A 27,526-nucleotide genomic window follows, 5' to 3' on the forward strand; every position below is an offset into this window, starting at 1 on the left:
AAGATGGGTTGGAAGAGCTAAGTGGGGCTGTGCTATACTGTGGATAACGTGGTTTTTTTGTTTGTTTGTTTTGTTTTTGTTTTTTTTTTTCAGAGCTGGGGACCGAACCCAGGACCTTGCGCTTGCTAGGCAAGCGCTCTACCACTGAGCCAAATCCCCAACCCCGTGGATAACGTTTTAATATGTACCCACAGTTTCGTGTATCAGAAGCTTGAACCCTAGTGTGGTGAAGGAGACATGACAGAAGCTTTAGAGGAAGTTCTGAGAGGAGGTGGTTTTAGTGGAAGTGGAGAACCTGTTGGAACACTGCCCTTGAGAGAGTTTAATGTTTGCATGGGACTTAGCCAAGTTCTTGCTCTCCTGCTAGACTACGGTCTACAGAGGCTGCGATGTCCCTTGGATTCATTTTATGACACATGTGCCTTTTGTTGCCTGGAACAGTACCACGCACGCAGTTGATTCTCAACAAATATCTGTTGAGCAACTGGCTAGATCAGAAAACTCAGCAAGGTACGCATATTAGGAGGTCCATATGTTTGTAAATTCATTCCAAGTTCATCTATAAATAAGACACAATTCGCTTTAGCTCTCGATTGTATGTTATTCAAAACACAACTGCATATTTCCAAAAGACTCTGAAAATCAAATGTGTCATCACATAAAAAGAACAAGATAAAGCTTACATCTAAGATATTAAGAAAGTGCTCGTAAGCCACAATAACTGAAACAGTGGATTTGGGGGCTGGAGAGATGGCTCAGTGGTTAAGAACACTTTCTGCCCTTCCAGAGGACCTGGGTTCGGGTGGCTCACCAGCACCTCTAACTCCAGTTCCAAGAGATATAGCACCCTCTTCTGGCTGCCACAGGTACTGCACACATGTGGTGCTCATGTATATATGCAGGCAAACACTCTTACATATAAAATTAAAATGAATTTTTAGGGGGCAGGATCATTTCAGGTATGGGAAGAGACAGGAGAGAAGTCCAGAGGGTCAGGAAAATGAATAGAAAAATGAATAGAAATATGTAGCAGTGGGCGTTGTAGAACTGGGGGTAACCATTAGAAAGTCTCAGATGCCAGGGACCCAGTGGGGATGACATTAGCCGAAATACCCAACGAACAGGAAGTAGAACCTGTAGAGATCACCTCCAGTAGAGAGGCGTGAACCAGTTGAGGAATGGGGCCATCTATCTCAAAACATTTAATCCAGAATTGTTCCTGTCCAAAGGAAACACAAGGACAAAAAAAAAAAAAAAAAAAAAAAAAAAAAAGAATGGAGTAGAGACTGAAGGAAAGGCCATATAGAGACTGGCTCACCTGGGGATCCATCCCATATACAGACCAAACCCAGACACTACTGCTGATGCCAAGAAGAGCTTGCTGACAGGAGCCTGGTATAGCTGTCCCCTGAGAGGCTCTGCCAGCACCTGCGCCTAATACAGATTCAGATGCTCACAGCCAATCACTGAACTGAGTCCAGGGACCCTGATGGATGAGTTAGAGCAAGGACTAAAGGAGCTGAAGGGGATTGCAACCCCATAGGAAGAACAACAATATCAACTAACCGGACCCTCCAGAGCTCCCAGGGACTAAACCACCAACCAAAGAGTACACATGGAGGGAGCCATGGTCCCAGCTGCATATGTAGCAGAGGGGCCTTACCTCGAATCAATGGGAGGGGAGGCCCTTGGTCCTGTGGAGGCTCGATGCCCCTGCATAGAGTGATGCTAGGGCGGTGAGGTGGGAATGGGTAGGTGGGTGGAGGAGCACCCTCATGGAGACAAAGGGGAGGGGAGATGGGATGGGGGTTGCAGAGGGGAGACTTGGAAGGGGGACAACATTTGAAATGTGAATAAATAAAATAACCAATAAAAAAAGTTGAAAAAAATTTTAAGGAAGGTTTTATTTCCCTTTTTCCATTTGTATGTACGTGGTGTGTGTGTGTGAGAGAGAGAGAGAGAGAGAGAGAGAGAGAGAGAGAGAGAGAGAGGTCTGCTTGCATTTGTAGGTATACATGCCTGAAGTCTGAGGTCAAGGTCCAGAATCCCCCTTCCTCACTCTCCCCCTTTACTTGTTGAGGCACCCAGGGTTTGCTCTCGTGTGGGTAGTCTTGCTAGCCAGCAAGAACCCCCTGCCTCCACCAACTGAGACCAGAATGACAGGCAGACCTCCACGCCCACCTGGCATTCCATGGGTCCTAGGGATTTGAACTCGGGTCCTCACACCTGTGTGGCAAGTGCTTTACCCACTGAGCCAGCTCCCGGGGTCCCCAAATTTACGTTTTTTAAAAAGCAATAACCGTGCCCCTCTTTAACCTGTCAAATTGACAAGGATTTAAAAAAGCAAAGATTCCCAATTGCCGGTGCAATTATGAGAACAAATGGGCACACTCACGTACCGCTGGGTCTGTCTAGAAAGCAATCTGCCGGCAAGTGCTACCAGTCTTAAAACCGTGCCCACCCTTTGAGGAAGCGCCTTCATTACCAGAAATCTACGCTAAAACGCTGAACCGACACAGAGGTATACATACGAGCAAAGAACGCTCACTTCGGCGCTCTTTAAAATTGAAAAACAAAAATGAAAACCAACAAAATGACCGGTGGGGAACTGGGTATATAAATTATGATAAATTCACGCCAAGGAATGCTGTGCAGATGTCAGACGTGGAATAGAAACAGATCCATTACCAGGGAAAGGTGTTCGTGATATATAAAGTGATTAACCAGGTTATCTGCAGTAGGCATAAAGATTATTGCGTTTTTATAAAACGAATGTGACTTATGCATTTATAAATGCAAAGTGATGGAGGAGCCCCTCTCTCCGTAACAATAGATGAGAACACGGGAGCTGGATGCAAAGACTTTAATTGCCTTTCTCTTGCTCTTGGAGGGCGCCAAGTCCTGTTTGCCACACTAACGGTGAGCGCCCTTTCCATTCCCGCCAAGGGTGGAGGCAGGGTGCGGAGAGCTAAGGTTCCTCAGAAGTGGGGTAGGAGGCTTTGGCAGACCCCCTTCTGACGCACACCTGTCCACAGAGCGGTCCAACTGGAAGGCTGGGGTTGCCAAGGACTTTGAATCCCGGCTGGTAACTCACCTGCCCAAACCCCTGGTCACTGAAGACTTCATCGGCCTCAGTGGAGGGGAGGACATTCCTCTGAGGGCACAGGCCGTAGGTGACAAGTGCTGGGCCCAGCTGCTGCTCTGAACCACAGTCTGATTTCGTGGCAGTTACGGTCCCTCCCCATTGTCCTGTCCAGACAGGAGACACCTGCCCCTTCCTGGTGTTTAGGTAGTGAATTATCTCCCACGCCAAGCAAAGCAGCTGTGACATCTGCAAGCCCAGAAGGCGAATGCAATTTGAAGATGGCTGATGGTGAGCCCACGGATGTGGCTTTCAGCTCTGGATCCACCTCCTGTATAAGAAATACGTAGAAATCTCATTCTAGTGCGGCGATGCACATCTGTAAGCCAAGCACTTGGGAGGTGGAGGCAGGAGGATCGAGTGTTTGAGGCTAGCCTGAGTGAGCTCCCTTAAAACCAATCAAACAAAGTTAGAGGCTGGGGAATCAGTTGTGTCCGCCAGTAAAGTGCCTGCTATGCAAGTGTGAGGATCTGAGTTTGACCCTCAGTTCCCATAGTAAAAAAGCCAGGGGGTTGGGGATTTAGCTCAGTGGTAGAGCGCTTGCCTAGCAAGCGCAAGGCCCTGGGTTCGGTCCCCAGCTCCGGAAAAAAAAAAAAAGAAAGAAAAGAAAGAAAAGAAAAAAAGCCAGGCAGAGCGGAGGTTTTAGCCTGTGACTGAAGCAGGGGGGAGGCAGAAACAGGAGGCGGGCTCGCAGGTCAGCCAGTCTGTATAAGTCAGGCTTCAGCCAAACACCCAGTCTCAAAACTGAAGGGAGTGGGCAAGAGAAGACAACTGGCGACTACCTCTGGCTTTCACACACGTGTGTACACACGCCTGCACTCGCACATAGGCACCCATGCAAAATTTACATACTCATGTAGTTTTATTTTAGGTAGTCCTCAGGATTGAATCTAGAGACACTGGCTCACTGGGTAAGAGATGTACCACTGAGCTATGGCCCAACCCACTCTGGACATCGTTAAGTATTTGAATACCTCCCTACCCTGGTTCTCCATAATGGCAGCTGAGTTAAGACACTACCTTCCCCTGAGCTATAACTGACCCCTGGGCTGCATATTCCACTAGAGATGTCTTAGTGTCCTGGTATCTAGCTGCCCCAGGCTCCTACCCGTGGGGAGCAGCACTGATCCACACCCCACCACCCCAGCCCATCACACCTACCCCTTGAGACCTGGAAGTTTCCTTTGCAGAAAATCCCTCTGACTCTGTCCTTGTTCCCAGATCCAGGGGGCATGACCCACCCCTAGCTGTGTTGTAGCAACTTAGACCCATGGGAGCTCTGCAGACTAACACTGCTCAAGGCCTGTCCGGGAGGAGCCTGAACTGAGGCTGAGAACATGGCAGTACCTTAACCTGAGCACTGAGCTTAGGAAGGGACCCAGAGCAGGGAGAGAGAGAGTTAATCTTGACAGTTGACTCAGTCGCTACATTAAAGAAGCACCTAGCCAATTAACGAAGCCCACCTCTTGGTTTGTCTGCGATGGCATTTTCGGAGACAAATAATGAGGGTGCTGACCTAATCAATGGATAGTCTAACACTGGGTTTATAATATGACAGCATTACTGAGAGGTGACAGAGGGATGGTTGGGTGCTTTTTCAGAAGCAGTTTACTGGACTGTGCATGTGTGTGCGTGTGCGTGTGTGTGCATGTGTGTGGTATGTGTGTATACATATGTGTGGTGGCATGCTCACCCATTCATGTGTGCCCGGAGGCACACATGCGGTACAGTTGACACTGGGTGTCTTCCTTGTGGCTCATCATCTGCCTTAGCTCCTTTCCTGTTACTATGATAATATCGTGCCGTGACCAAAAGCAACATATGGAAGAAAGGGTTTACTCTGGCTTTGGTTCCAGATGGACAAGAGTCTATCACGGCAGGGAGGCGTGACTGGAAGCAACTGGCATGGTGGCAGAAGCAGGAAGCTGAGAACTCAAGCCTTTAACCACAAGCAGGAAGCAGAGGGAACAACCTGGAAGTAGGTGAGGCTTTTCACTCTCAAAACCTGCCTCTGGTGATGTACTTTGCCCCGCGAGGCCGTACCTCCTTAACCTTCTCATAGAATACCACCAACTGGTGGTCAAGCGTTCAAACGCTCCATACCGTAGAGGGATTTTCTCATTCAAACCGCCACACCATCTTAGGCTGCTTTTGCTTTTGTTTTGTGTGCATGTGTGTGTGTGTGTGTGTGTGTGTGTGTGTGTGTGTGTGTGTGTGTGAGATATGTGCATGTATACACCAATCTGTCGGGGGGACACATATGTGTGCACGTATGTGGTAGCCTAAAGTTAACATCCAGTGTCTTCCTCGATCATTCTCTACCTTACACACTGGAACAGGGTCTCTCTCTGAACCCAGAACCCACAGATTTGAGCCAGTCTAGTTAGCCAGTTTGCCCCAGGAAACTTCTGTCCCTACCTCATAGATACTGGGATCACAGGTGGCCACTGTTCTACCTGGCTTTTATGTAGGTTCTGGGACCTGAATTCCAGTCTCTAAGATATCTCCCCATCTCTCTACCTTAGTTTTTGCACCAAAGTCTTTGGCTTAACATGGAGACTGCCCACTTCCAGTAGACCGGCTCTCCAGTGAGCCCCTGTGTCCTGTCTCCTTCCCATGCCCTGCCCATGCTGGAGTCACAGACATATAGATCAGCTTCCCCTCAACCCCCGGATGCTAGGGATTCGAACTCAGGCCCTCAGGCTTGAACAACAACCACTTTAACCACTAGGCTGTCTCCCAGGACCTCTGGAGTATATACTTAGGGGCTCTATCTTGCTGTGGCCCCTTCCTGCATCTTCTGCCCTGGTTCCTGTTTACCATGAAGAAATTCCTCCATGAAATGCCCTCGCCACTGTGATGGTGTCCTCTCTAACTCATGGGGTCAATTGAGCATGTACCAAACACTCTGAATCATAAGACAAATGCATCCTTCCTCTTCGCTTTCCATTTGTCAATGTCAAGTAAGTCGTCATAGATCCCCAGGGATGCTGACCTCAGCCAAGGAGGACTTAGCTGCCACACAATTTGTTTAGGGATGGAGAAAACCCTAAGTGCCCAGCATCAAGACTGCATTCCCTGGAAATTTTGAGATAAAGACCAAAGACTTAGTTGAGGGCGCTTGAGGAGAGGGCTCTGGATGGAAGTGTGAGCCAGTTCAATTGGTGACTGGAAGGTGGCTCTGCCTACAAAGCCAGCCACTGCATACAGGTGAGGGTATGACCCCAGGCCCAAGACATTTCTCTCTACAGATCCCACTAGGAGCCCCAGTAGCAGGAATTCCCAGCAGCCCCTAGGGAACCTGGACCTAAAGATATAAACCAAAAACACATGTGCCCGACCGTTGAATGGGAAGGGAATTCCATAACAGCAAGAGACCCCCGCCAGCCCCCCATCTCCCAGGAAGACAGCAGAGGTGGCTTCTCGGGCAAAGCCATGTAGGAAGGGCTCTGGAGGACCACAGTGGAAATGCAGTCACACCCCCAGCATTTATTTGAAACAGAACATTAATTCTGACTGTCATTAGAGTCCATTTCAATTTTGTAATAACATAAAAAGTTAAGAGCCTAATTTATTCATACAAATCTTGTTAGCATCCAATTTCCACATAATGTAACATATCTCTTAAAAAGCTGACAAAGCAAGAGAAATTAAAAACAGTTTAAAAAAAAAAAAGATAGTCAAGGATTCTCACTGCCTTGGAGGCAAAGGTGAGGAGGGGGACTGAGATGGGAGCAGTTTGAGGAAAGAACTAGATGCATGGAGACCAGAGCGGGCAGGTTAATCCCTGACTCTTACATACCCGAGACTGCCCCCTCCTGCTACCTCCACAGGGCCTCCCACGCTGTGCCAGGGGCAAGTCCTCACCCACCCACACGCGCCACAGACAGCCCCGCCCCCAGCTCTTCCTTCAGCAAACACATCCTGGGGAGCCTGTAACTCCTCCTAATTAGACGGCTGCAGTGTTTGCATTCGATAGCCGTCACCCTGTAATCTGCCCATACACGGGATTTAATTGTACATTAATCTTTCTTACACACCACCCCCATGCTAGAGTCTGTACTGGCAGCAGTTTGGGGGGTCATTGTGTTTATTCTTCAACCAAGAAATAGCTACTGATGAGTGTAATTGCCACGCTGCCCCTCCCCCACCTGGTTCTTCCAGGATTACCTGCCGGCTGCTGGGGCTTGGAGAGAGACTCCTGTCACCTGCAAGCCACCTTCCAGCAGCGTGTTTGACGCTTTCGCAGCTGACATCAATTTTAGAAAAAAAAAAAAAAAAAAAAGGTCAGCAGCAACAAGCAATCTTCCTGTCACCAGCCATGTGCTTTTGGGGTGTCTTCTCCAAACTCCCACAGGATGGGGGTCTGGAAGAGCTTGCCTGGGGGTTGGGTGAAGAGCACCCAGTGAACCTAAGAAATCTAGCAGCACAGAGGTTCCAAGGTCACTTGGAGAACCAGGAAGGAGAAGTATAAATTACAAAGCGCTGGATGGCTGCCAGGGCCCCAGGAAGCTACATTTAGCCTGCCATTCTCCCCGCAGCAAGATGAAGCCTTAACTCTCTTCCCGGGAATTTGAATGGAATTTGTTACAGGGACATTGTGATTGAAATATCACCAATTGGCTTTACATGACAACTCTGCAATTGATGGCAGTGGCAATGGGGAGGTTCGTGGTGTGTGTGTGTGTGTGTGTGTGTGTGTGTGTGTGTGTGTAAAAGGGCTGTCGCTGTAGTGTTCTCAGGCTGCCCAAGGTGGCGATAAGGGTGGCCCATACAATATTTATGAAATCCGGATGAAGCCCTATGCCCTCAATAAGCTGATACCGTAACACAGATTTCAAAAAGACTCCTTGACATTTGCCCAAGATCAGATTTCCCCTGCCAGAAGCCCAGGGGGCTTTTCGCGGATGGAGGTCTATAAGCTCCCCACCCTCCTCCTGCTATCTTCTCTGTTTAAGCTCAGTCAATTAGCACTGGGGTGGGGCCAGACACTCCAGAGTGGGGAGAAAGCCAAGTAAGTGTGCACAGCCACGCCGTCTCTGTAAGAAGTATTAGGAGGGATTTTCACTGGTTTTGGTGTTGTTGGTCAGTTTGTTTGTTTGTTTGTTTGTTTGTTTGTTTTTAAGATAAGGTCTCTCAACATATCCTTAACTGGCCTGGAACTTGCTGTATAGACCTGGCTGGCCAAAAGCTCACAAAGATACAAGTGCCTCTGTCTGTGGGGTCTGGGATCAAAGGAGGGCAGTTTTATTGTTAAAACTTTCTGGTGTGCAGAGCAAAGCTTAGGAGGGGCCTCAATGGGTGTGGCTCAGACTGTCAGAGAGAGAGAGAGAGAGAGAGAGAGAGAGAGAGAGAGAGAGAGAGAGAGAGAGAGTCCCCTATAATCCTTCACAGGGATGAAAGCAAAAATGTATAACCCTAGGGCCAAAGATTTCATTCAGGTGCAGCCTCTGATCTCTCCTCTCTTCTCCCCTCCCCTCCCTCTCTCTCTCTCCTTCCTTACTTCATCCCCTTCCTCTCCTTCCCCCTCATCTTCCTCCTCATCTTCCTCCTCCCCCTCCCCCTCCTCCTCCTCCTCTTCTTCCTCCTCCTCCTCCTCCTCCTCTTCCTCCTCCTCCTCCTCCTCATAGTGTCTCAAAAGGTAGTCCAGGCTGGCATCAGACTTAGCAATCCTCCTGCCTCAGCATCTCAAATGCTAGGACTGGCAGGCTTGTACCAACATACCTGGTAACCTTTGCTTTCTTTCAGGGAACCTTTGGAAATAGGAGGCTGTTTAAGAGGGACACATTTCAGCCTTCCCAGGGAGACTATACCAAGCCCCCACAACCCCGCCTGAGCGTCTGTGTGGCCATAGGTGGCTATGCTCAGGAGACCTTTTCCATAGCAACACTCAGAACATTGGAGGCCCCTCCCTGGAGTTTGTCATGTGTGTGGAAGTGACTTCTGGAGACAAAGGCCCTCAGCGCGCGCGCGCACACACACACACACACACACACACACACACACACACACACACACACCAGGATCTGGATGGGTGAGACATGAAATACTGAATGAAGTCCCCAGATTGTTTACGAGTCCAAAGCAGGGTCGATTTAGGCGGTTTTTGATAAACACTTCATACTCTACATCCTAGGAGAGGCAGAATACTTGTCAAGCACACATCTTTATGAGCTGTCCGCCTATAAAACTCGCACGGAAGGTCCATGCTTAATGCTGGTCTGGCAGTAAATTGGTGCGTCGTGCCGGTCGGCAGCATCAAATTAGCATCGACCCGTAAAAACGTTACTGAATGATCCCTCAAATCTGCCAAGTCTTCAAATCAATTTCACAAAAAAATGTCAGGCTTTTTTTTTTTAAATGTTGATAAACCTTTCATATTAGTTATCGCAGAGGAGAATATAAACCTTTCTAATCTGCCTTCTAATCAGAAAGAAAAAAAAAAGGTGTTGTTTTTTTTTCCCCAAACTGCTTTTAGCTCTTGCATCTTCACACCCCGCCTACACATTCCATAAACAATGTGTGTCGTGGAGTCATTTGTTGCCCTATTTTAAAGTGACTTGGATTTGGCTCCCACAGACCGTGCCCTCTGATCCCAAACCTTAGAGAGGGTTTCTACCAACACTGAGCTAGAGTTCTCTCACTCTTTGACTTGGAGATAGGCAGTCCCAAGTTGGCTTCTTCCAGGAAACCTTCTAGAACTCTCTAGCAAATCTTATGCACCTGCATCTCTTGGGCACCCAGCGTCTTCGCCCCTGTGGACTTTGCACGGTTGGTTCTCAGAGGGGGGCTCAGTCTGGTTAGCCCAGGAGGTGTGGTCTCTGTGTCTTGAGGGTCAGCACAGCTTCTCTAGCTGGAATCCCTTACCCTCTTTGTCAAACTTCAGACACCGTACCACTCTGTGCAGGTTGCACCCAAGTTCTGGGGGGTGGGTGGGGGGAGGGGTGCCTACTCCCTTTCCTAAGGATACCAGGGACATGAAGCCCAGCAGTGTGTCATACGATTGCAAGGACTCTGCCCCGGGGCTCCCATTTCCCAGCCAGGCACTGCTTTCCCAAAGACTTGTGTCAGATTGGAAGGAAGTTGACCAGACACAGCCAAAGGCAGAAGGCATTATTATGGTCAAATGGTGGCAGGGGTGGGGTTGAGGTGGTTTATCAGACACAAGCTTCCCCTTCTGCTTCCACTTAGAAAGCATGCCCGCTACAGGAATCTGGTGTTGGAAGCCGTGAAGCCCGTGACACAAGAAGGGGGTGCTGCCCCCGACCCCTTGACAGGGCGTCTTTGTGTAGCCCTGGATGTCCTGGAACTCACTCCTTAAAGCAGGCTGGCCTCGAACTCACAGAAATCCTCCTGCCTCTGCTTCTGAGTGCTGGGAGTAAAGGCTGGATGTGCTGCTTTTGACGGGGCAGGGGGATTTCTAGACAGCTGTAAAGGGACCCAACAGCAGGTACCAGTCAAGGATGAAGATGAAGGATCCTAAGGGATGGAATCAATCACATGCTAGACAAGTGCTCTACCACTGAGCCTCCCACTGCTGGACTCCAGGCAAGGGAAATCACCTCCTACCTGGACCACTGGGCTATTTTCCCAGATTTTTCTTTCAAGGACCGGCCTTGTTAAGTTCCCCATCCTGGCTTTGAACACACTCTGTAGCCCAAGTAGGCCATGAATTTGTGATTCCTCCTGCCTCAGCTTCTGGAACGGCTGGGATTACAGACCCGGGCACCAGACCCAGCTAGGAGGTGATGCTCTTTAATGGCCAGTGCTTATAGCACTGGGTAGCATGGGTCCTGCTCCATCACAGCTGGCTTTGGAGAAGTAGACCACTAGAGGAAATAGATCCCCTCACAGGATACCCCCTAAGGACTGAGAACCAACCTTCGACCAACTTCTGGAGTCCTTATGACAACCCAGTTTATGGAATACCTGTTGAGTCAGGTTGGGTAGGAGGGGCTAAGAGGACCAGTAGGCAGCTCGACATCATGTGGGCTTTTACTCATTGGACCTTCATGGGGCCTTACTTTGTGCTGAAATGGTCTTAGATACCGGGACACAGAGTGAACATGGATCCCGCGAGGCAGACTCAATGCCACGGTGTCTGTTACATGTTCCCAGCCTCACACAGAGATATGTCAGTCTACTCTACCTCCTGCCTTCTAGACAAGCAGATCCGAACTTCCCCAGAAAGGAATCATACACACCTAGAGACATTTAAAAATCCTATCATCTGGGGGTGGGAGGGAATTTCAAGATTTGTGAAAAAGAATATTTTCAGGTTCAAAATATCCTTGGCAAAAAAGAAGCTATATTAGTCATCTGAGGGATCGAATTAAAATCAGTGTGACAGTTCTACATAGTCACAGGATGGCTAAAATGACAAAAGTCAACCACACAGCTTTGGGAGGGATGTGGCGACACACACAACCGCTGAGGAGGAGACTAAGGCATCACCATCCCCCTCCCCCACATGCACAGAGGGTCTCCATAGGTAGCCAGGGCTGGGCTCGAGTTCATGGTCCTCTGGCCTTACCTTCTGAGCGTGGGGAACACAGGTGTGCATGCGCTGGTGATTAACCAATTTATACACCTGCCTAAAGGTCCTTTAAAAGATGTTTTCCCCCTAACCTAGAAATTCTAAGTTCATGTTTCTCCGGAATGTTAAATGTACCCAAGAAACATGTGCAAAATGTCTGCAATGTGTTTCATAATGGTCAGAAGATATGGAAGTCATAAACGCCAATCAACAGGAGAACGAGTAAATAAAGGAGCAGGTCCCCACAAAGGAGTGGTACCAGTCAGCTCCTTGTTTTGCCATAACAAAGCAAAGGAGGTGATCAAGTTGTAAAAAGAAATAGAGGTGTTAGCCTGTGGCTCTAGTGTTTCTGGTTCATGACCAGTCGGTCCCACTGCTTTGGGATTCTGGTGAGGGTGCCAAATGTTAATGCAGCACACCAAGAAGCCTGGAGTCAAGAAGCAGCAAGACAGAGATGACCAGTATGATCCCAGAGATCTCCCATAATACCCCATCTCCTACCGGCTTATAGTACTTTCTGATTAGACCACCTTAGGGACAAAGCCTTCCTCTGAAGGACACCCCACAAACCGTGGGGGCCCTAGAGAATGACCAGAATGGAAAGACAGCAATGACACCCAACGCAGATGAGTCTCTGAAGCCCGATGCTGACCCGGTCATGCACGCACACCAGCTACGACTAGACGTTACCAAGTTTGAAGGCAAGGACGACGAACCTGTGCCATTAGTTACACGTGGTGAAGGGGAAGTGACTGGAATAATCCAAAGGGGAACTCTGAGGTGTGTGTTAGCCACATCCATTCCCGCTCTGGTGCTGGGAACATGAAGCCCACCCAGCTCAGGATGAATAGTCACTGTGTGGCTCAAACACGATCCACTTAGGTTTGTGTTTGCTTGCTGTAATTGGAACAGAGGCCTTGAAAATGGAGTTGTGAAACACATTACTACTTCACTGGGAAATTGTGGGGTTTTTTAATTTTTATTTTTTAAACTTTTTAAAAGAATTTCAAACTTTTAAAAAATATTTGAGGATGGAGAGATATTTCAGCAGTTGAGATGCCTGCTGATCTTCGAGAAGATCCAGATTCGGTTCCCAGCACCCACACAGGGTGGGTCTGTAATGGCAGCCCGGTCTGTAATCTGATACCCTTTTGGTCTCCTTGGGCATCTACACACACATGGTATACTTCACACACACACACACACACACACACACACACGCACACACGCACACACACGCACGCACATTCTCACACATGTATGCACACATGCACATACACATTCACACGCACACATGTATGCACACATACTTGCTGCATGCACACACATTCTCACACATGCACATTCACATGCACATACACATTCACATGCATGCACACATGCACACATATTCACACACATGCACACATATTCACACACATGCATGCACACATTCTCACACACATTCTTACACATACATTCTCATTCTCTCTCTCACACACACACATACACACACATTCTCACACATGCACATACACATTCACATGCAAGCATGCATGCACACATTCTCACATACATGCATGTACACATTCTCACACACATTTTTACACATACATTTCCTCTCTCTCTCTCTCTCTCTCTCACACACACACATGCACACATAATACAAATAATTCCTTTAAAAGAAAGACTCAAAATGACGCTGGCAGAGGAGCCACATGCCCAGCCTCACGTCTTTTTCATGCTATCAGCTTATATCCCCGACCAGGGTGTTGGGCTGAGAGACCAAACCCAAGGACAATATAACAATAACATCAGCTGCTGTCCCGTCCTTGGCCAAAAGCTGCCAGATTTCCCTGCTTTAGGAGGCGGGGACTATCATTATTGTCATTTTACAGGTGAAGAAACCAGGTCCTAGCCCACAATCACTAAGGGACAAAGCTGAGATTCAAACCATTTAGACTCTGGGTACCAGCTTCGGTTACAGCCCAGAGGTGGCCCCCTGGTGTGGAGTGAGGGGTGGATGTGGTTGCCATGGCTGTCGGTTGACATTTTAATTCATGGAAGAGGAAATGGAGAAAAGTTAAATAATAGGCATAGACGGTGCTTTCACAGGATGAATGGTCATGAAATTAGATTTGCAGATGAAGCCAAACCTCATGAGGCCCCAAATCTAAGCAGAAAACAGCAGTACGGACCCAAGCAGGGGAAACTCAATTTACTACGCACACTAAGGCGGCAATCCGCGCTAAATGACTTTCTAAAGATAAATGCGTATGAGTGACCTCCATGAGGGATGGCCGAGGTGGCATCATCGTGGGATGCAGACAGCCTCTGCTGAAAGGACTTACAGACGAGGGGAGACCGTGGGGACTGTCACTAGGAAATGGGGTCCATACGGGACCCAGATGTGTATGAGATTCGGAAAGGTAGGGAAATATTCTTAGAAGAGAGAACCGGCTAGCAGTGGTCAGACGTGTCCAGAGAAACCCAGAATACTGGCTCCAGCAAGCCTGGGGCCGACCATTCCCTCATTGTCTCAAGCAGTATGGCAATCTGCCTGGATCGAATGTCAAACTCAAGCAGGGCCGTGAGCGTCCACTTTGAACACCGGCTCGACCGGCTTTGAATGGCTCCAGTGATGCACCCATTGACTTCATAGTAAGCCAGGCTCATCCAGTGTAAATAGGTAAACCATCAACTGGGGGCTCAACCAGTGTAGACAGGGCACCTCCTATATACATACTGGCTCAACTGTGGAAAAAGACTACACATACTGGTTTCCAACAGTGTAGACAGACTGTGTTGCCCATTTAGCTTAACCACCCAAGACCCTGGAGACAAAGGTTGGCAGGTCAGGCTGCTGTCTGAAGGGAAGTCTGGGCCTGGGCAGAGCCCAGTCTATTGAAGTTAGAGAGTTTGAGCTCTTTGAGCTCGAAGGCCCTGGAGAGTAAGACTAAATGGAAGGTTCCAGTGCTGACTCCCAAGGTTGAAGCAGGGTTCACAAATCACATGTGCCACATGCTGGCTTCACAAGGTAGACAGACTGTCTACATCCAGCCCTAATTCAGCCAGTGGAGACAGACTCTATGTATTAGACATGAGCTCAGCTAGTGTAGATATACGGTGCCACGCACTGACTCCATTAGTATAGACAGACTGAAAGCTTAGGTCTCCGGGCCTGACAGCCAGTAATCACTTGTGGTTACCTCACGCCAAGCCCTGCAAGGCTCACCCAGCAGAAAAGAGTAACTTTCTCACCAGCTCTGTGGCCTGGGTACGTTGGCCCAGCTTCCCCAAGGCTATGTATGAAGCCCTACACATAGAAGGACCTCGGCCAGTATTTGCTGAACTCTAGGATGTTCCCTTCGACTACTGCCTCCTTCCCTTACCCCACCAGCAATACAGGAAGCACACCCAGCAAGACTGGGCAGATGAATCTTGTCCAGACAAATGAGTCAGCCCCCGCCCCCCAAAAGAGCTTCAAAGATGGGTATGACTTGTCTGTAAGGCATGAGTCAACCTGTGCTTGCGGTAGAGAACATTCTCAGAGGGGCTCTAGGCATGCCCAGTGCTCCATGGATAGCTAGTAGTCACAGCAGAAGAAGGCCAGGCCAGCCTGGACAGAAAGTCTGAGCAAGCTGCAGACAGCCACGGGGGACTCACTACGAGAGAGAGCGGAGAAGAACAGCCTGCCCTCAGGCAGGGAGCCTCAGATAGACCAAGGGTTACAAGCATAAAACTGTATTGCCTAGAACCCCTCCTTGCCTGCCATCGCTCTCATCCCCAAGGCTGGCCGAGCTTGGAAGCAGCTGGCTCTGGCCCAGGCAGAGTGAGGACAAGGTGACAGCGACCTGGGCTGTTGCCTGCAGCTCGGCAGCCTCTCAGCTCAGGGCCTGCAGCCAGCAGCATGGGTACACCAGGAAGTAGGGTGACTCACAGGCCTGCTCTCCCCCACCCCAGCTCTAGAAGAGGATGACGGAGCCTGGGGAACAGGGATGCTATCTGTGGGGAAGCCAGGTCCCTGAGCTGCAGACAGCCTGAGGAGATGCAGACATCAGAGGGAGTGGAGGAGCTCTGAGCCTTGGGCAGAGCCTCTCAAAGGGATGGAAGCTGGTACGGTACCGTGTGGTAGGAGGAAAAGAAGACAGGGACACGAGGAAGAGTTCTTTCTGGGGCAGATGCCAGCCAACTGTCAGGTTAGATCACCTACGTGACAGGTGGAGAATCGACTGGGGGACCTAGGAAGCTAAGTGACACAGGCAAGGGCAGCAGGTTGGGGACTCCAGAAGAAGGTGGGCATCAGAGCCCAGCAAGTGGCCAGCACACAGGACAGAGCTGGCTGCTGGCAGAAGCTTTGTGCTATTCCCCTGGGGGAAGGCGGCTCCCCAGTGACTCTAGCTCAGCTGAAAGGTGTCAGTTACAGATCACCTATCCCTTGGGGCCTGGGAGCCCTGGCAAGGCTGTCACTCACTAAGTGCCTACTATGTGCTGTGGCTTTTTATGACCACAGAGAGTAAGGCAGTGAAAGTATTCTGGCTTTGACTACTGTGTTTATTGGGGTTTGTTTTGTTTTGGTCAATTTGACAGAAGCTAGAGTCACTTCAGAAGAAGAAGAAGAAGAAGAAGCCTTTTTTTCCTTTTCTTTTCTTTTTTTCGGAGCTGGGGACCGAACCCAGGGCCTTGCACTTGCTAGGCAAGCACTCTACCACTGAGCTAAATCCCCAACCCCTAGAAGAAGCATTAATTAAGAAGATGCCCCCACCAGACTGGCCTATGGGCATGTCCTAGAGGCATTTTCTAGATTAATGATTATCATGGCCTTCCAGGGGCAAGTATAAGAAGCACAGTTGATCATGAGTCAAGAGGGCTAGCCGGTAAGCAGGAGTCTTCCGCGTGTCTTTGCTTCAGTTCTTGCCTCCTGATACTTCCTTGAGCTCCTGCCCTGACTTCTTTCCATAATGGGCTGTGACATACATGCGTATGCTAAATCAACCCTTTCCTTTCCTGGCTGCTTTTAGTCTTGGTGGAGTTTTTTGTTTGCTTGCTTGCTTGCTTGCTTTTATCTTGTTTTTCGAGACAGGGTTTCTCTGTGTAAGCCCTGGCTGTCCTGGAACTCACTCTGTAGACCAGGCTGGCCTCGAACTCACAGAGACCCCACCACCACCACCTGTCTCTGCCTCTGTTGTGCTGGGACTAAAGGCGTGCACCACAATCACCTGGCTAGTCTTGGTGGTTTATCATAGCAGAAGAGAACCTAACTGACCAGTATGGTGGGGAGGAAATGGGGTAGGGGAGAGCTGCAGAGACCTGGTGGCATACCAGCCATTAGACCGCCCAGTCCTAGAATGGACTGGGGCTCAGGACCCCAGGGGATCACAGTCTCAGGGAACCAAGGGTTCTCTCTAGTGTCTTACTGGCCTCATCTCAACAACCCCCCCATGTCCCCTCCCAAACCAATTCCTGTGGAGCTGCGGCTCTGATTCTGCAGGCTCACTGTAGCTCCGTTCTCACAGGCCTCCCCAACCCACAGCAGTTAGGTGAAAGATGTCCCAACTCCTAACACACTCGGTCTTGAAGGCACCACATTGCCAGGCCTCCAGCCATCGCTGGTCCTCTCCTTCACTTTGCCAGTGGCATCCAGAGGCCTTCTCACAGCTAGTGGCCAGAACTTCCTCCTATGTTCCTTCAGCAGGGACCCTTGTGTAGGCTACTGGCCATGCCTACGCTTCTCTTTCCTCTGGCAACCCTTCCAATTCTCCTGGAACATACCAACTGTCTCAGCGGAAAAGGCATTCATTTCCTCAACCCACCCACCTCCAGGCCCTCAGTCTAAGTCAGCTACTCTGTGTCTTGTAGGGCTCATAACAACCTAGATATTCGTGCTGGGGTCACGACTCAGTGGTAGAGCACTTGCTTAGCACACACGGGGTCCATTGTTGAAAGGAAACAACCTGGGCATCCCCTCCGGTCTTTCTCAAGCCTAGACTCCCATAGGCATCAGTTGCTTCTGATAATGCCTTTGCCTGGCTCAGACTGGAGCGAGGAATGACAGAGAAGTTTCTGTCCTACAAGGGCAGGGACTGTACCCCCTTCCTCACCTTGTCTTCAGGGCCTGGCACAGTGACAGACAGCTAATACAAGCTCAGTCAACACTCACTGGTGGCTGAATAAAGGAGACGGACAAGCGGGCCAGCCCTGGGAGTGTGAGACAAGAGTCATTTGACTCCACATTTCAATAATGACAATTGTAGCTTAGTTCAAATAAATGCCATTCACCAGAAGGAGCACGGTTTGGCAGGAGACGGATACCATGCCCTCACTGTCACCAGACAACCACCCCCCCACTTCAGCATCAGCTCCCCAGAAGTGGGGTCTTCTGGGTAGGGAATAAGAATGGGAGCCCCAGCCTGGCAGCCTGGGAAGGCAGCTCTGTTGACAGCCCCAGCCCCCCGGCCCCCAGATTCTGGTACTCTGTGATTTCCTGAAAGGTAGTTCTAAGGGTAGGCCCAGGGCTGTCTACTGCTACACAGTCTTCCCCAGCTTCTCCAGCAGCATTAAGGGCTCTTCTGAATTCCTAACCACCCACGATCGAGTCCCGGCGAGTCTGTCTACACAACACCAGATCACAAATGACAGGTAGTTTTGCGGAGGGTAAGAAGTCACAACTTCTTTACGCTAGTGATTTGTAAGTCACATCCTCTGCCACAGTGATTTACTGACAGGAGGGTCATTTACCCTTCAGCCAATAAGAAATGAGCTGATGTCTCCAGTGTCATTTGCCACCTGAGCTCAGGCAGCTGTCCCCAGGTTACCTGAGCCAGTGAATCTCCTCTATTTGGGGGCAGCTTTTTCTTGGGAGGAAAAGACACAGGTGCTCTCAAGCCAGAGACGTCTAGAAATCGGCTCCAAGGGCAAAGCACCCAGGATCCTCTGGTCACCACAGTGTCACACGGAAGCCACCTGCCTCCAGCGAATGTCCTGATACTGAGGCCACATATGCATACAGGCAACACCTTTACTCATCTGTTTTATTTTTGGCCATCCCTCTGCAGAGCCGTCTTGACCTCCTCCGGCCGCATTATATAAACCTCCTTTTAGAACACTCATTACCTTCTGATTAACACAGAGGCTGGGCCACTGTTCCCTGTGTTTACTGACTATAATTTGTTCTGTTGTAGCTGCCGTGCATGGGCAAACCAGAGAGGTGGGAATACATGGGCACTAAAACGGGCATCGGACTCCAGGTGAGCAGAAGGCAAGAAAGTCAAGATGGTGGCCACACCTTCTCTGTCTCCCTCATTAGCGCTCCAGGGGCCACAGAAGCATTCTCCCACCACATACGCCAACAAGGCAGCCATCACAACTCTGAGGGCCAACCTCTCTTCTATCAGTAAAACCACAAAGAGCAGCGGCTGGAGCCAACTCAAGTCAAGTATACAGGGAGGCAGCCAGCTCCGTATTTCCAATCAGACACATCTGATGAATGGAAGGTAAACTCTGAGATGAACCCGACAACCATACTTGCCTGACAACCAGGGAGCTCGGGGGTGGGGGGATAGTTAACTGAACTTTCCCAGACTTATTAGCTTACATAAACAGAGATTTGAATAAATGTTTAAAAAATGAAATTCCCTTGGTACTCTGTAATCAGTAAATGTTCATTATGGAAACACAGCAAATATGCATAAAATTTCCCAAGCGATATTCCGGCTACGAGATGGAAAAGGCATCTCAAACAGAAAACATCCTGGGTCAAACAAGCCAGCTCTTCTCTCCTGGCTGGAGCCAGGGAAAAATAGATTTCATTTTGCCCACTCAGGGAATTTATAAATGAGCACACACGCCCCCCATCCCTGGCTGATTGATGTCTCTCTATAAATAATTAATCCTTGACCTTGCTTTGAGAAGGCCTTGAGTTTTTAAATTTGGGGTCTTAAAAAAACAAACAAACAAAAAAAAAACCCAGAATCAATAGCCAGGGACCATAATTCACTCCCACAAAGTCTGATTCCCGGTAAATAAATAAATAAGTTGTACCATTTATGTGTCCCGAGTGACTTCGCCAAACGATGGGATAGGGTCAGACTTTGAGGTTTTCTGTGTTCAAATGCGATTGCGTTATTGATCAACCCGTTTTGATTCAATCTTTTCAGGGTCTGAAATGGCACCTCTGCTGTGTGTCACTTCTCTTGGAAGCCAATCTGCTGAAGCCCCCAAACCGTTTCCACTCTCCTTAAGCCCCCCCTTCCCACCCCGCCCGCCCTTCTGCCTGTAGGTGGTGGGATGTCTTGGTTAAGAGAGAATGGGTGAGGCAGTGCACACCTGTAATCCTGCCCTCAGCAGGTTGAGGTCATGAGTTCCAGGCCAGCTTGGGCCACAGGGCGAGACTCTGGCTAAAAAGAAAAGAGAGCTCTTCTATGAGAGCCACCGTCCCTCCCTCATTCTTTCCGACATCGCTTTTGGGACAGGAACAGGACCAGGAGGTGCTGTGGTGAGTTTTAAGGAGAGCTCTACAGGTCAAAGATTGTTCTGCACTAGGGTGGGACTTAAGACAAGGCCCCCTTACCCACCAGTAAAGGGTCAGGGTGAACCCAAAGATAGTGGGCTCGGTGGCAGAAACTCATGCCTGTGAGTGTGGTGGAAGGTGGGGAAAGAGTTAACCTGCCTTTTACCCCTTTACCCACCCCTGCCATCTGGAGCTACGTCCTTGTCCCCAACTGAATCTCCCACTTGGCCTGATGCCTGGCTACATCCATAGATACAGAGCCCCAGAAGCCTGTTCCCCTTAGAGCCAATCATGTTTAGGGTCCTGCTGGGAGGCGGCTCAGAGATGCATCTCGGTGATGCTGAAATGGCTGCAGGACAGACTGTTCCAAGATCCGACCAATATGCCTGAAATCCAGGGCACAGTCCTCCGACTGTTACAGCTCCAGGTGAGGGCCTCAGGGTTACAACTCAAGTTAGGGTTTGGATTACTGCGCGGGAAATAGAGAGAGGTCACTTGATGTCCAAGCGCCACCTCTGACCCTGCCCAAACCCCGGAACGCACCTTCTCGTAGCCAGGCCGGTGTAGGAGCCAAACAGCCCCACGTAGCAGCCGAAGTTGCAACTGCCGCTAGAGCTGGGTTCGGTCCGCAAAGCGCATCATCTCACCGTCCCCTACTCACAGCCGCCAGAGGATCCGACTCCCGCACTCGGGGACACACGCATGCACACACCTCCCTGCGATCGCTGACGCACGCACTCTCGCCGGGAGCACAAAACAGGCCGGGGCCCTAGAGAGTTGAGGGGTGGAGATGCGCGCTCTGGAGCGCGGGGACACCTTACGCCTCCTGGTAGGGAGCTAAGGTCGCTTGTAACTTCCCCTTTCGCCCTACGCGCCCCAACTGGCCTCTAAGTCTCAGTTCCAAGCGCACGCCAAAGCCTCGGCGCTCTGGACGCTCCAGCCCGGCCTTCGGGCACTCACCGCTTAGCGCCCAAAGCAGTTTACACGCACCCAGCATCCAGGGCTAGGAGGAGGAGAAGCGAAGGGTCCTCGGGGAGAGCTTTAGGAGAAAGAAAGGCAGTTCCCAGGCGCGGAGAAAACCAAGAATCCAAAGTCTAATTAAAGTTCCTACTCACGGGGGCTGGTCCCCAAAGTACCGCCAGACCCAAGCACCGCACGCCCTACCAGCACCTGCAGCTTGAGACTCTGAACCATGTCTAGTGGCGGGGTTTGCGCTCAGAACGGTCCCGGCTTCACCCTGGGGTTTCCAGGGACATCCCTGGGTGAACTACCAGCGTAAGGAACAGGGGTGATGTGGGACGCAGCCACTTACCTGGCACAACCGGAGCTTTCCAGGCCACGGGTTCCTCCGGTCCCGCACGGTTCTTGGCGGCGGGAGAATCTTCCTCCCGGGTTCTTGGGAAGCAAGAAGGATCTCCGCCCCAGTTCGGGCCGGGCTGCGTCTCTTTCTCCGCGTAGTCCAAGGTGCGGGGAGTGGGCGGTCGGCGTAGAGTCGGCGACCGGAGCGCGCGGGAGAGGTTGCGGCGGCGTGCTCCTATTGGGTCCTCTGCACCGGGTGCGTCCCCCTGTCTCTGCCGCCACCGCCCGGTCCTGTCTCTTCCCGGCTGTGCTACCGAATCGGGCTCACGCGCCGGGAAGGCTCCCAGCGAAGTGCGAGCGGAGCCTCCGGCAAGGCTGGAAATAGCGCCGCGCCCGCCCGGCGCCCCGCCCCCAGTCCGGGCCCCGCCCCACGGTGGAAAGCGGAGATCCCGGTGGCAGGGCAGAGATGGGGGAAATCTCTTCCCCGATCGCTCAGCCCTCTCGGGAGCTCACGGGCGCCACGCCCACGCGCGCTCTGCGGCTCCCGCTGCCGGACTGGCCGCGCGCTCCGTAGGAGCTGCCGCTGGGCGCGGTCGGGCGGCAGCGGGGGGTGGGGCGGTATTGGCGCGGGCTGCGCCCAGCCCGGGGATCCCCGAGTGCTGGACTCGTACCTGCCACTTGGCTCCACTCCGCAGCTTCTTAGCTGCCACTGCCCCAGTGGTGACACTGAGTAACCCTGCGCTGACCTGAGGAAAAAAGAAAAGGCCAGTAGGCAGGGTCTTGTGCTCTAGACCCAGAGCTGAGCGGCCTCGGAGCTTGCAAAGAGGTTGGTGCGCAGAAAGATTCAGGTAGGTTCCCAGACTACAGTCCGCGTGGAATTTGGTCAAGGCCTTGTCTCTTGTTGGCACTTACTCCTAAATTTCTGGGTCTGTAGTTATTCACAAGTGCCCAGTGATCCGGATTCTCGCTTGAGAACTTAAAGCGTCTGTCTGGCACCAGCCTAAGGGCTGAAGCAAGCAACCCCTCCCCTCCATCCATACCCAGAGTAAAAGAGTGGGGAAGTCCCCCACCCACAGCCACACAGCACAAGTGTGGAACCGGGACTCGGTTCCAGGGCTGTGGATTCAAATCTTGGTTTTCCAGAGAAGAGGAGCCCCGACCTGCAGGGGGCAATCACACACTAGGAGGAAAGGTTAGTAACCATTCTCAGCTGTGTAAACCAGTAAACAAGCCTAGTCTGGAAGGGACACAGAACGAAATTAAACAAAAACCCAAGCTGCCAAGAAGCTTCCAGTCAAACAGAGTGGGGACTGCAGCCTCTCCCCTCTCTGAGTGGACGGGCGGGTTGGTCAGTTGGCTGGTTGGCCTAACTCCATCCCAGATGGGTGATGAAGGTAAAGACTGAGGTGGACCTGGGGCCTTTGAGTGACCAGATAAGGGTGTGGCAGCCCTGATAAGGAACAGAGCCACACTGGAGGTGGGGAGGGCATGAGGTCCTCTTAACAGTAGCAATCTTGCAAGGCCTGAGTGGTCGTGGGACTTCTTTAATGACCCCGTGAAGCTCAGGGTATATAAGAATCTTCTTCAGGGGGTTGGGGATTTAGCTCAGCGGTAGAGCGCTTGCCTAGCGAGCGCAAGGCCCTGGGTTCGGTCCCCAGCTCTGAAAAAAAGAAAAAAAAAAAAAAAGAATCTTCTTCAGGGCAGGTGAGATGACAAACAAGCATATGGTGGCCTTCCTTCCATTGTTTTTGTTTTGTTTTTGAGATAGGATCTCTCTGTGTAGCCCAGGCTAGCCACAAACACACGATCTCCCTTTCTCAGCCTCCAAGTTCTGGGGTTACAGGCATGTACCACTGTACCCAGCTACCTTTTATCTCTTTCAGTTTTGCAACAATGAAGTGTGTGCTATTGTTCTCACCTTACACATGAGGAAACTAAGGTGCGAGATGCCACCAAGGTGCTACTGTCAACAAATCCAGGTGGCCGCTGAGCCGGGGTTGGCCCAGGTATCCCAGTTTCAAAGTGGAGTGACAGGGTACTGTCTTTGGAGCTCAAGATGGTCTGAGGCATGGGCTGTGCTGTGACATACATGGCTCCTCCAGCTGTACATGGGAAGGAAGGTGCAAGTGTACGTCCCCTTGGTCAAGTTCAGTTGAATGTGACGGATGAGAGGGGCGGGAGTCAGAGTCAGGTGGAATGGGGCAGTAGAAACCCCAACCTATATTCAAACACTGTCAGAGCAGAGTAGAAGAGATGGAGACAGAAGGGAATGGGTAAAAAGCTACCTGCTTTCCAGCCAGCTGAGGCTGCAGTCCCCGTGCCTTTTGTGGCTCCTCCACATCCAGCGTGTCACCCTACCCAGAGTCCTGGCCACAGCTCCCCTGGACAGTTACCAGTGCGGTCCACACCTGCGGCTAGGCCTGAACTATCACAGGGATTTGGTCTCAGAAGCCAGAAAGCCTGGTGATCAAAAGATCCTCCTCAGCGGTGTGCACCCTTTGGAGGATAAGTACACACACACACACACACACACACACACACACTCTCGGGTGCCTGTACACGCCAACCAACCCTCATGCCCATGTTCGCACACACTGGCCAGCGGGGAGATAATGGAAACTTTCATCCCCAGCCCAGTGTCAAAGCCTTTGGACAGCAAGAGCCTTCGTAGAACTAGTTTACATGGCTCCATTCCCCACAGTCAGTCCGCACTGGCTTCCCTGTGACTGGAAAGCACGGAGAGTCAGTCGGGCCTTTGTAGCTGCCCTGTGTGCAGCAATCCCCCAGGAGGGGTGGTTTTTCCATTAGCTTCTCCAACTGTACTTATTAGCACTTATTTGCATCTGATATTCAGGCAGGCACCGAGAGGAATCAACAATGCTCTGTGCCTTTGACACTCCCCCCATTTAAGCTTTTTTTTCTTCTTCACCCATAGTTCCTTCTTGTTTGCAGAGGCCCTTGGAGGAAATCCCGGAAGGAGACCTGGGGCCCCTGGCAGGGACAAGCGTGAGTTTCCCTCTGGAGATTTGCTAAGGGCTGCAGTGCCCTTTTTTGAAAGTCAGGCTCAGCCTCTGCAGCGAGGGAGGTGGAGACACACTGCAAAGCCCAGGCATGAAGCTCCGTTCGCGCTTGCGGGTTTTGATATGTGTGTCTCCACCAAAAGATTTGTGGCAAACACATCTCTTTGCATCCCAACTAAGGTACAAAGCCACTTTCATTGGATGGCCTGGTGAGTTCACAGTCTAAGCTCCCAGAGCAGCTGTGAAAGAGGTCCAGAGCCTCTCAACAGAGAGGGAGGAGAGGAGGGGTTTTTAGCTATGGGGGCAAACTCCTCGCTCCAGCTCTGGGTTGACATCTTGCTTCCCACAGCTACCCTGTCTGCCAGTGGGGAGTCCTGTCTTCCTTTGCCTAGAACTGAAGGTGACATAGCTAGAAGGCCAGGACTGAGGAGTCTCACTGTGTTTGTAAATTCCTAGGTAAAACTGAGTGTTTCTAAATTCTATGCAGTGAGAAGATCAAGGGCAAGGGCTAGGGTTGTGGCTCAGTGGTAGACCCCTGCCTAGAATCCCCCAGGGAGGGGCTGGGGGTGTGGCTCAGTGGTAGACCCCTGCCTAGAATCCCCCAGGGAGGGGCTGGGGGCGTGGCTCAGTGGTAGAGCCCCTGCCTAGAATCCCCCAGGGAGGGGCTGGGGGCGTGGCTCAGTGGTAGAGCCCCTGCCTAGAATCCTCCAGTGAGGGGCTGGGGGTGTGGCTCAGTGGTAGAGCCCCTGCCTAGAATCCTCCAGTGAGGGGCTGGGGGTGTGGCTCAGTGGTAGAGCACCCCAGTGGGGGAAAGGTTTGGCACAACAGTCTAGTGCTTCTAGAATTCATCAGTGAGGAGCTAGGGGTGTAGCCTTGGACTAGAGCTTGCATAACACACACAAGGTCCTGGTTGTGATCTCCAGCACAGCAAATAATAGTAATTGTCCTTAAAAAATTAGTTACAGTAAGACTATCTTTTGAGGTTGGTAGCCCAGGCATACAATCCCAGCCCTCAGGAGGTTGCAAGTTCCAGTTCATCCTGGAGTATGTGTCCAGTTCTGGGCTAGCTTGGGCTACTTAATGAGGTTTTATATTTAAAAAAAAAATCAAGTAATAAGCCAGGTGGCAGTAGCACAAACCTTTAATTCCAGAACTCAGGAGGCAGAGGCAGGTGGATCTCTGTGAATTCTAGGCCAGCCTGGTCTACAGAGTGAGTTCCAGGGCAGTCAATGTTGTTATCCAGAGGAACTCTGTCTCAAAAAACAAAAACAAAACAATGTGTGCATGGATGTATTTATATGTGTATGTGTGTGTATGTATGAAATAATAACAACAAATCATAAAAGAAACAGAAATCAGTACTGTCCTGAACGGCTTGGCTTCTTTTTCCTGCTCCCGGTGACCCATGGAAGAAAGAAGAGAGAAGATGGGAAACAACCAGAATATTGTTATGGTTCTCCTGGTGTCAGTGTGAGCTGGATGGCCTCCATAAAGTCTTTTACTCCTTGCTGTTTCCTGATTTCAAAGGCGTGGGGGACAGTAGACCTGGCCCCATAGAGTGAAGGTTGTGAGTGCATACTGGACACTAGTGTGCCTGGCATTGTGTGCTGTGGCTGCCCTAAGCCACCCAAGGCCAGACCTCAGGGCATGGGCTATCTCCACCTCAAGCATGTGGCCCTCTTGTGACCTTCGATGGCTTCCATGTTCCCCTGAAGTGAGTTCAGTGGGCAAATGGGCTGATGTTGTGCCCTTGGTCAGGGATAATGAGCTAGGCGACTCTTTCTTGGGAACATGATTAAGGTCCCCAGTTGCATCATCTGAGGTGCTAGCATGGACACCTGCCATTGTCTTTTCTTCACATACCTTGTCCTCCCTATTAACTGAGAGCAAGCTTGGGCCCAGGCCCTTGACCTCTGTTTAAGGCCTGAGTTGTGGACCCTTAATTGAGAGCACCTGGGCTAGGAAGAAAGCCCAAAACCAATCCTCTTAGCAACCCCATTGGCTGGGTATTTATCCCAGGTCCTTTCCCACCATATCCCATGATTTCTGTCACCCCTTGGGAATGCAAGGAGTTGGGGGATTGTATTGTGTCCTTCAGGTTGCCTTGCCTGGAGTTTCCCAATGTCAGCACACCAGTGAGTCCCCTGCATTAGTGTTGGTAGCAGTTGGGGAGCAATCCCACACCCCATGTGCTAGTTAGCCTTTGGCCTCATGTACAGAGTTCATCGAAATGATGAGGACAGCCACTGGGGGCAGCCTGATCCATTACAGCAGGATGTGAGTGGCAACCCCTTGCATCTGAATGGATGGATTAGGGGGCAGAATAGGCCCAAAGGTCCCTCCACTTCCCAAAACAGTGCCACTAGCTGGAGACCAAATCAAACATGGGAGCCTGTGGGAACATTTTATAGTCAGACCTTAGCACGCATATACCTGTTCTGACTCCTGAAACTTCTCCCATTATTCAGGGCAGAACAATGGATGTTCTTATGTATCTGGAGTCAGAAGGGAAGCAGAAGGACCAAATACCTTGAGGGGCCAGCCCTTTGGGTTTTCAGGAAAGGATACCTTCTTAGACATGGCAAACATTGTCATAACAGCCCTGGCCTCTCCTCCCTCAATCTAAAGTTGGCAAGCATACAAGGAAGCATGCTGACCCTATAGCCCAAGAAGGACCTAGGCTCCATGTCTAGCCTCTCTGTCTAAGCTAGGCTTGAAGCCAGCCCGGCTCCTTTGTTGAGGTCTTGCCAAGTTCAAATTTATTTTGATGCTTTAAAAACAACCAAAAATGCTATGTAGCCTACGTTCGCTTTGAACCTGTTAATCTTCCTGACTCAGCTTTCCAAGTGCTGGCCATCTGCCTGGCTCCATGCCTCTTTAGAAAGCAAAACCATCTCTGGGGCTGGCTAGATGGCTTAGCCTGTGGAAGCATATGCTGCACAAGCCCGGTATCTTGTACCCCACGGTGGGAAGAGAGAACTGACTTATGTATGAAAGCTGACCTCTCATCTCTATATATGTGCCAGGATGCATACCACACA

At 50.7% G+C, this 27,526-nt stretch overlaps 1 protein-coding gene across 2 annotated transcripts in view; it reads right to left on the reverse strand.

The window, feature by feature from the left end:
• Positions 1-21,800, reverse strand: part of Chst8 (carbohydrate sulfotransferase 8) — a 141,561-nt gene extending 119,761 nt beyond the window's left edge. Inside the window, 1 exon segment of one of the 2 annotated variants that reach the window (NM_001107504.2) lies at positions 21,479-21,800. The gene's annotated coding sequence lies outside the window, so the exon portion shown is untranslated. 2 annotated transcript variants of the gene reach the window in all.
• Between the last annotated feature and the right edge of the window lie 5,726 nt (positions 21,801-27,526).

Source organism: Rattus norvegicus, chromosome 1, assembly GCF_021556685.1.
Source record: "Rattus norvegicus strain SHRSP/BbbUtx chromosome 1, alternate assembly SHRSP_T2T, whole genome shotgun sequence".
Lineage (NCBI taxonomy): Eukaryota > Metazoa > Chordata > Mammalia > Rodentia > Muridae > Rattus > Rattus norvegicus.